Here is a 9,149-nt window from a genome sequence, read left to right as displayed (position 1 = left end):
TTTATTTATTTGTATATTTAAGGCAATGGGGTTAAGTGGCTTGCCCAAGGCCACACAGCTAGACAAATATTAAGTGTCTGAGGTCAGATTTGATCTCCAGTCCTCCTGACTCCAGGGTCAGTGCTCTATTCACTGTGCCACCTAGCCCCTCCCAATGTCTTTTTATTTTTTAGGGTTTTTTTTGGCAAGGCAAATGGGGTTAAGTGGCTTGCCCAAGGCCACATAGCTAGGCAATTATTAAGTGTCTGAGGCCACATTTGCACTCAGGTACTCCTGACTCCAGGGCCGGTGCTCTATCCACTGCACCACCTAGCAGCCCCCAGTGTCTTTCTTAAGAAAATCCCAAATGGGGTCACAAAGTGTCAAATAAACTTGAAAAATGACTGAACAACAACAGTCTGAAGCCCAGGGAAGGGGAACTCCAAACTGAGTGGATTAATTCTCCCATGGGCTAGAGTAATCTGGAGCTGAAATAGATCTTATTGTAGATATAGTGACTTAGGTTCTAAGAGGGGTGACTGAATCAAGATTCAAACCCTGATCCCTTCCCTGCCTTTCCGTTGTCCTTCAGTGCCTCTACTGTAGTCAAACAAGACCCAAAGAAAATAAGCCATTCAGAGCTTAGATTACAACATGAGAGTACAACTGCTTCCCAAGAACCCTTATGCTAGTCTCACCTTAATGGTCTCATATCCTACCACTAAAGTGGGCAAAAGGAAATGTTTTTCAGGAGAAAAGGAAAAACCAAGTTGGTTAACTTCTGCTTTGGTGATCCTAGACGTCTAGAAATGTCACTAAAAAGAAAAACTGATCAGGAAACAATGGAAACATTTGTATATGAATACAACTGTTGCCTAATGGCCAGGAAGAGGTTTGATTCTTTATAGCTCCATCAAAAACCCTCTTTCCCCATCACCAGAAAAGGTGCTGTCTTATACATTTTTATGTAGTAGTAAGTCAAAGGGTAGGGTCAGGTTCATAAATGCTACATCCAAAGTTTCTACTCCTGTCCTCTAGACTAACTTAAGACTAATAAGCTGATTGCATTGAACAAGAATCACATTTTTCAGGGCCTATTGATACCTAACTAAAAACTGTTAAATATTGTCCATGACTGTCTCTGTTTTATCAACAATAACATTTTCCCCCTAGTTTGATTTTGTTTTTCCAACTGTGGAAATTTTTCTTAAACTTCCCTGTTAAATGAGGTTATTGATCATGAACCATGACTCTGAGCTCACCAAAGCTTGTTGCCAGGTTATATTTTACAAAGGTCTTTTTGGTTTCCAAGTCACTTTCCCATGCATCATTTTATATAATCTTCACAACTACCCTGGGAGGTAAGTTGGATCAGGATTCTTATGTCCACTTTGCAGATAAAAAGATTAAGAAGAAAGAGGTAATTAAGTGATGTGTTTAATGTCACATAAACAACTTGAGGCAGCAGTTTTGGCATTCTATCCTAGGTCTTCTCATCACTAAGTCTAGATTCTTTCTTCTATACCATATAAAAGAACACTAAAGTTCCTTGGACCCTTAGGTCATCATCATCATCATCATCACCATCATAATCATCATCATCACCACCATCATCATCATCATCACATCATCATCACCATCACCATAATTATCATCACTATCATGAGCATCATCATCACTACTACTATGATCATTATCACTATCATCATCATCATCACCATCATCACCATCACCACCACCATCATCATGTGGCTAACATTTATATTGTACTTACTGATGATGATAATGATGATGATGATGCTTATCCTTCCTTCTTGAAGAAGACCATGACAAGCACATGAATTGAATTTGGGTGAGGGGATGTTGAGCTAAGTCATCAGCCTCACTCTCTCCCACAGAGATGGCCCTGGATATGAGGCTAAAGGTCACACAGCTATTAAGTGTCAGGTGTGTGAGATTGGATTCGAACTTCTGTCCTCCTGACTCCAAGGTAAGGCTCTATTCATCTGGCTACCTAGCTACCCTATAGTACTTATTATATGCAAGGCAATCTACTAAGTGCTTTACAGTTATTACCTCATTTGATCCCATAACTCCCTGAGAGGTAGGTACTATTATTATCCCCATTTTGCAGCTGAGGAAGCTGAGGCAAATAAAGATTAAGTGATTTACTCAGTATTACATAGTTAGTGTAGTATCTGAAGTCAAATTTGAACTCAGGACTTCTTATCTCCAGGCCCAGGCACTGTATCCAGGCCACTTTGCTATCCCATCATTTAAGCAAATAATTATGCTAAGTGTTAGTGAAACAAAAGCAAAAGCAAGATAACTCTGACTCTGGGAGTCCACATTCTAATAGAGGAAGACAACCCTGATAGGAGAGTCTCATCTAGTCATTGGTATCACTCACAGCTTAGTCTTTATCACCTTGAGCCTCCCCCACAAACCCTTACTTGACTATGGAGCCAAGAAATGGCTCTTTGCATATTCCATGTTAAGACTGGCCTATGGGTGGTATCAAAGGGTTTGAGATACTTGGTTGAACTTTTGTATATGGAAGACAGAAAATAGATAGGATCATGGTCATGGATAAGGAGGCAGAGACCCTTGACTGTCTGTTTCTTTTCCCTCTCAACTCTGTCCCTTTCACATGCACACATATCTAAGTCATTAATATCCTAAATTGAGGTTTCCTTCAGCCAGTGTTTGACCTTAGCAAAGCTATAAAGGAAGTAGTTTGCCTTCAGATACCTGAGCCTCCCATTCTCCATTCTTTTCCACAGTCCATCAAGTTCCAGTACTTCAACCTCTACACCACACAGAGGGATCCCTTGTACTCCTTCCCTGCTCCCATAATATCAAACCTATTATCAGGAAAAGATCTGTTATTGGTCATTTCCACCTTAGTATGAACATATGTCACTACTTGGAGAAATTATTTTCTATGCATTATCTCTCTCTGAAAAAAGAAAGACTTTAGGCCTAGCTGACAAATTTCAAATATATCAATAAATTAGATATATAAGTTGGGAAAGAATTAGGGTGGAGAACACAAGAACTTTCCCAGTGCCTTGAGATCTTGAGTTATCTAAGGCACAGACAACCAAGACTCTTCACATTAGTTTTTTGTTAATCAAATCAATAGGAATGACCAGGTTTCAGAAGCATAAGCCTTATTTGGAATCTGCTTGACCAAGACATTGAGATTTGAGTTCCATTCCCCAATTATCAGGCAATTCTCTAGTTCCATCAGTGCTTCCCTCAAATTAAGAACAATTCAAAGCAACCCATATTCTAAACACTAACCTTCCAAAACCACTGGCTTCCTGTGTCCTATTGACCAAAAAGTCCCATGTCCCTATATAAGATGAACCTGGTCTCTTTTGAATATGAGGTATGTAATGGAGAATCAGCCCTATAGGAAGCTATGTCTGACTTCATGTGGTCACTTAGTCATTTGTTAAAGAGGCCTATCTCACACTTCAAATGAAGGTAACCTTCAGTATCAGCCTACTTATAACTTATAGATTCAGGATAAGGTTGAAGCTGATAGCATACAAGTCTAGTTCTAAAATGCTATCTTTAATGCTCTGACAAAATATTATAGAAATAGTAGACACCTATGTGATGATTAAAGACCAAATGATAACTAATGTTATCAGTAGGGAAGAATGATCATCAAATACATGAATTGTGTTTATGATCTCACTTCCCCAAGATAGTTATTTATTTAAAACATTGTTAAAATAGTATTTTCCTCTCTTGACTCTAGCAGTTAAAATGAAAATATGTTTGTATTTCTATAGGCCTGATATGCTTGAATTTCAAAACTCCTTTATTTCATACCAGAGATGCAGCCTTGAACAAACCTTTAATTTTTAATAGTAGTAAAAGAAGATTACAGGGAATTTTATGTATATGAACAATTAACAATTGAGGATAAAAGTGTAAATAGAAACACACATTACCAAATTTACTGATTGTTCTTCTCTGCTTTGGACACTATCCAATTTTCTGCATTTCTAGTGTCATTGAGATTATTATCACTGCTTATTTTTCCTATGCATAAGATTGTCCCTGCTCCCATTTTCTAAGCTTCATAGGATTCTTAGAAGTCACCTATCTAACTGAGAATTCTAAGGAAGCTCCAATATAAGCTCTGTTATAACTGCTACAAGACAGCTTTGGCAGCTATTCTTGCCTAGGGAGTGGCAAATGAATCTCTTTTCTCTTCTTCCTAAAATAACAAAACCCATGAACTCCCAGTAAGGAGTCAGGCTGTATTTGAACTCAGGAAGATGAGTCTTTTTTGACTCCAGACCCTGCACTCTAAGCACTGCCTGATCTAGAAGCCCAATATGTAAAATACCAAGCAGTAAATAAATAACAGATGAGTAGTACAAAGCAATGTAGGTCTTCTGAGGAAGGAAAAAAGCACAGTGGCTCAGGATGAGTGAAGATGTCTTTAGGGAGGAAATAGCATTTGAATTAGGACTTCAAAGATGGGCAAAGTATCAGCAGGTAAAGATGGATTCCAGATTAAACAAAATCTCAGAGGTATGAACATTTTTAAACTTAAATTTAAAACATCTAGAAATATTTGTGGGTGGGGGATAGAGCATAGATGGGGTTGATTAGAGATAAAATTCACAAAGAAAAGTAGTTGGAGATACACTCCAGAAACATAAGGGTAGAAGGAAGCTGTGAAGGGCATTGAATACCAAACTAAGGAGTTTGTACATTATTTTGTAGGTAGTAGTAACCATTGAAGTTTCTTGAATGGGGAGGAGCATGTTATAAGCAATGCCTGAGGAAGATCAATCTGACAGTGGTAGAAGGATGGACTAAAATGGGGAGAGATTGAGGCAAGGGGAAAGTAAGGAAATGCATAATATTTTCTGACTTGAGGAAAGGAAAAGGAAACCCCTGGACATTAAAACATTGTTCATGTCTATTCTGAGAACCATGAAAAATTCAAGAGTATCACATGGGAGTCCTAATAGCTGAGCTATGCTGAATTCTACATATGCATTAATGATGTCCCTAGTGTCAGAGGATCTGGGTTCTAACCTTAATTTTCAGTGTGACTTTGAATAAGTTATTACATCTCTCTAGGTCTCAGTTTCTTTATATGTAAAATTAGAAAATAGACAATCTATCAAGATCAAAGATGTCATCTATCAAGATTTTCCTAACTTTAAAAATTGATAAGTCTGTAATTTTTTCTATTCTTCTCCCTTTCTCATTGTCTCCAAAATTATGTAATGAGTTATCAAGAAGATGCTAAGAAAGGAAACAAAATGAATTCTGTATATGATACCATCCCCAAGGTAAAAACAGTAAAATAGATTAGTGTGGCTTTCAAGAGAGGGAGTGATGAAGGGAAAGATGGGGGAGGAGGGAAGGAAAAACAGAGATTGAGAGGCAGAGGAGGAAAACAACAAAAGAGAAAGAAAAGAGAAAGAAAAAGAAAAAGAGAGTGCTTAAAAGATAACACAGTGGTCAAATGAGATTATTTGAGGGGGAACTTTTTTTTCTATTTTAGTAATTTAGGAGTAGAGGGGGAGGGAGAGTAAAACATGAATGCTGTTTGTTATTAGTAACACAAGTGAGGAATGTCCATCCTTCCAAGTCCCCCTACCTGACCCCCCTTTCCTCCCCCCACAAACCTACCACATTTTTAAATGAGTCCAAAGTCTGCCAGGACATGCCAGGGTCTGCACACATCGTAAATTGTAAATGAAACAATCCTGGCTGCAGCTGTTAGCTCTACTGGAATAAGTCGCTGCCTTTCTAGGAGAGCTCAGAAAGAAGCCATTCACCTGAGCTTTTGTGCCTTTCTTGGGGAAGCTTAGAGCATCGACATGTAATGTCTCCTCTTATAAATAAGCAATGGACCAACCTGATTCTTCCCATTTTACAGATGGGAACTCTAAGATTCTAATAGAAGAATGGCTTTGCTCAAGACCACTTTTAGGGAAATAGTGTTAGAACTAGGACTGGGAAATCAGAGTCAGGAATGCTAGTCGATTCAGTTATACAAGCATTTGTTATACTATGTACCAGGTACTGAATTTGCAAAGATGAAAAAAAAGACCCTGCTCTCAAAGAAATTAATTTCTACTTGACAGAAATATCTCCTAGACCTTACAAATAGAGTTTGGAGGTGGGCCATGAAAGGAGGGAAGGAGTGGGAGGGGAGAATCTCTAACATCTAGAAAAATTAGACACACCCTTCCTTTGGTGCTTGAACTTTGAAGGCAGTCAGGGACTTCCAAGGACAAAGGTTAGGAGGGAGCACTTTCACATACATAACTCTTTCTTTCCTACTACCTTTACTCAGGCTATTGCTCCCACCCAAGATACTTCTCAGTCCTTTGGTTTATCTACATTTCAATAAAAATCTAACAAATCCTATGTCCTTCAAGAAACTGTCTTTGCTATCCTAATCCACACTGACCTCTTCCTTCTCTGAATTTATGTTACACAAATCTGTATAATGAATATATACCAATAGATTTACCTTTTTTGTGTCATGGACCCCTTTGGTAGTTGAGTGAAACCTAGAAATTCTTCTCTGAATAATATTTTTAAATGTGTGTAATACATGATGAAAAGAAAACCAATTGCATAAAAATACAATTATCAGAAGTATTTTAATTTCTTAGAACCCATATTAAAGTTATTGTCTATTTCCATCATTATTATATTGAGAAAATCAGGTCCCTGAAAGGTGAACTAATGGGCTCAATGCCATACAACTGATCAATAGCATTACCAAAAATAAACCCAGGTTAAGGGCTCCAAGAATGTAAGAATCCTAACTGCTAGTCTTTCTTGGGTCAGCAGTAATAAAACTAAAAATAAAACCCTCCTTCTACTTTTTGTCCCTCCCAAACCTCATTCTTTGGAAAGCATCAGTCTTCTGGGTATGCCCAATATGTAGCTATTTTTCTTCCTTTCTTTTTCTTTTAGAGGCCAACCCATAAGGACTACTTGGATTCACTCCAACTTCTGAGTCAGATTAATCAAGTATTATTAAAATGAGGGGTTAAGATTTCATGAAGTCATTGAAAACACCCAATTGAAATTCCCCTAAGTCCCAGAGCAGGGGTCTTGCAACCCTCCCTTCAGAGGACTGAAAAAACAGACTTTCAAAGAGTTGTCTCTATCAATTCCGCACCTGTGTTAAGAGAGGAAAGCAGAGAACCTGAAGGATAGAGATTAGTCCCAAATACTGGGACCTTGCCCAGTCAAACATACTTACGTAATCTCAAAACACAATCTAAAACTCTATGGGACTCCTCTGTTCATTTTAAGAAAATCCAAAATGAGGAACTAAGAACAAAGTTTGGAGCCCATACATGACTATAAGTTTTAGAACTGACATATGCGTACAAGGACAAGTGAATTATTTAATTAGACATATAATACTCTCACGAGTGAGGATATTTCTTTCCCAAGTAATGACTGCAACCCCTCCACACATTCTGAAAATCATAAGATCATTGATTTAGCCTGAAAGGCACCTTAAAGGTCCTTTATTATAACATCCCCAAATTAGAGAGAGTAAAATAGATCTACTTTCCTATTTTATAGAACAGGAAACTGAGGCCCAGAGAAATTTGTGACTTGTCCAAAGTTCCACAAATTTTTTGTGAAAATTTGAAACCAGGTCTTCTGGCTATGAATCTAGACCACTTGAACAATTAAAAGACTCTTCTTTGCAAAGGAAAAACATATTCCCCTCATGCTGGATTAAAAAATGCAATTCTCTAGCCCTGTAGAGCAATGAATGTATTTAAGTAACTAGAACTCATACCATTTGAGTCTTGCAGACAAGAATCTGACCTATAAATGACTTGAAGAGAAGATTAATTGACAGCACTTCTAGCCTTAGTCATCTATTGGGGTGACATGGGACCCAGAAAAAAATTGTTCTTTTCCCTCATCACCACGAATAACTATTCAATTTATTTCAATTCAATATAATTAAAATAACATTCATTTAGTACTTGCCATGTGCCAGGCTCTATGACAGGTCTAGGTTGACAAAGTCAAAATAAAAACCAGTACTTCCTCTCAAGGAGCTTACATTTGATCAGAAGAAATAGCAAATATATGTACACATATGTGTGTATGAATTTTGAAGGGAGATCAGGATTCCAAGAGATTCCTCTCTCAGAGGAATGGGTGGGAGGTAATCTATGTGAAACAGCTAAGAGACCAATTTGGCTGGAAAGTAAAGTGCCTCAAGGGGAGAAATGTGTTATCAGTCTCTAAAGAAAAGCTGGAGCAATGTTACAAGGAGGTTTAAATAGAGACCAACAAGAGCTATTTTATACTGGAGGCAGTAGGGAGCCATCAATGCTTCTTGAGATAGAGAGTAACAGGTGAAGAAACTCTCTCCACTAATGCATTTAATAAATAAATACTTGTTATCATGGACAGCTAAATGGTACAGTGGATAAAGGGCTGGGCCTAGAATTAGGAAGACTTTAGTTCAAATCCTATTTCAGACTCTTACTAGTCAAATATCTGACAAATCACTTGACTCTGCCATGGTTTCCTATTCTGTAAAATGGCTATAATCATAAAACCTATGTCTCAGAGTTATGAAGATCAAATGAACTAGCATTTACCAAAAACACTTAGCACAATATCTGATACATACTAAACATTACATAAATGCTTATTATTATTTTAACTGAAAAAATGGCAGGAATCTAAGCTGGAAAAGAAAGCTTTTCTACAACAGGTGGTCAATAAAACAATGTGGACACAGAGATCATCAAATTTCTGGATGAATATTTTTCCTTCTCCCCCCCTCTCCCCAGCTCAGAGGCAGCAGGGGTGAGTAAGGGGCAAGGCTGGGGTTCACTTTAAGGATTTGCTTCCTCAAGCTTGCCCGGGAGCTCATTCCAGGCCTAGAAGTTGGTCGGCCAATACTCAATCATTTCCTTTGCCAGTGGGTGAGTCAGAAGGGCCACACATTTCCAACTAATAAGAAAAGACCCCATTAATAATCAGGGGGCTAGGCTTTTCAAGGAGAGCCCCTGCCCGGGGGGAATGGATGCTAACCCCACTGCCACTGTTTTTCATTCTGGTTCAATAATAAATTGTTTTTTTTTCCCTCCCGACCTCCTCCTTCCCCGGCCCGGCCCTTGTTT

Source organism: Macrotis lagotis, chromosome 1 (genome assembly GCF_037893015.1).
Source record: "Macrotis lagotis isolate mMagLag1 chromosome 1, bilby.v1.9.chrom.fasta, whole genome shotgun sequence".
NCBI classification, from domain to species: Eukaryota; Metazoa; Chordata; class Mammalia; order Peramelemorphia; family Peramelidae; genus Macrotis; species Macrotis lagotis.
Note: the sequence above shows the minus strand (reverse complement) of the source record.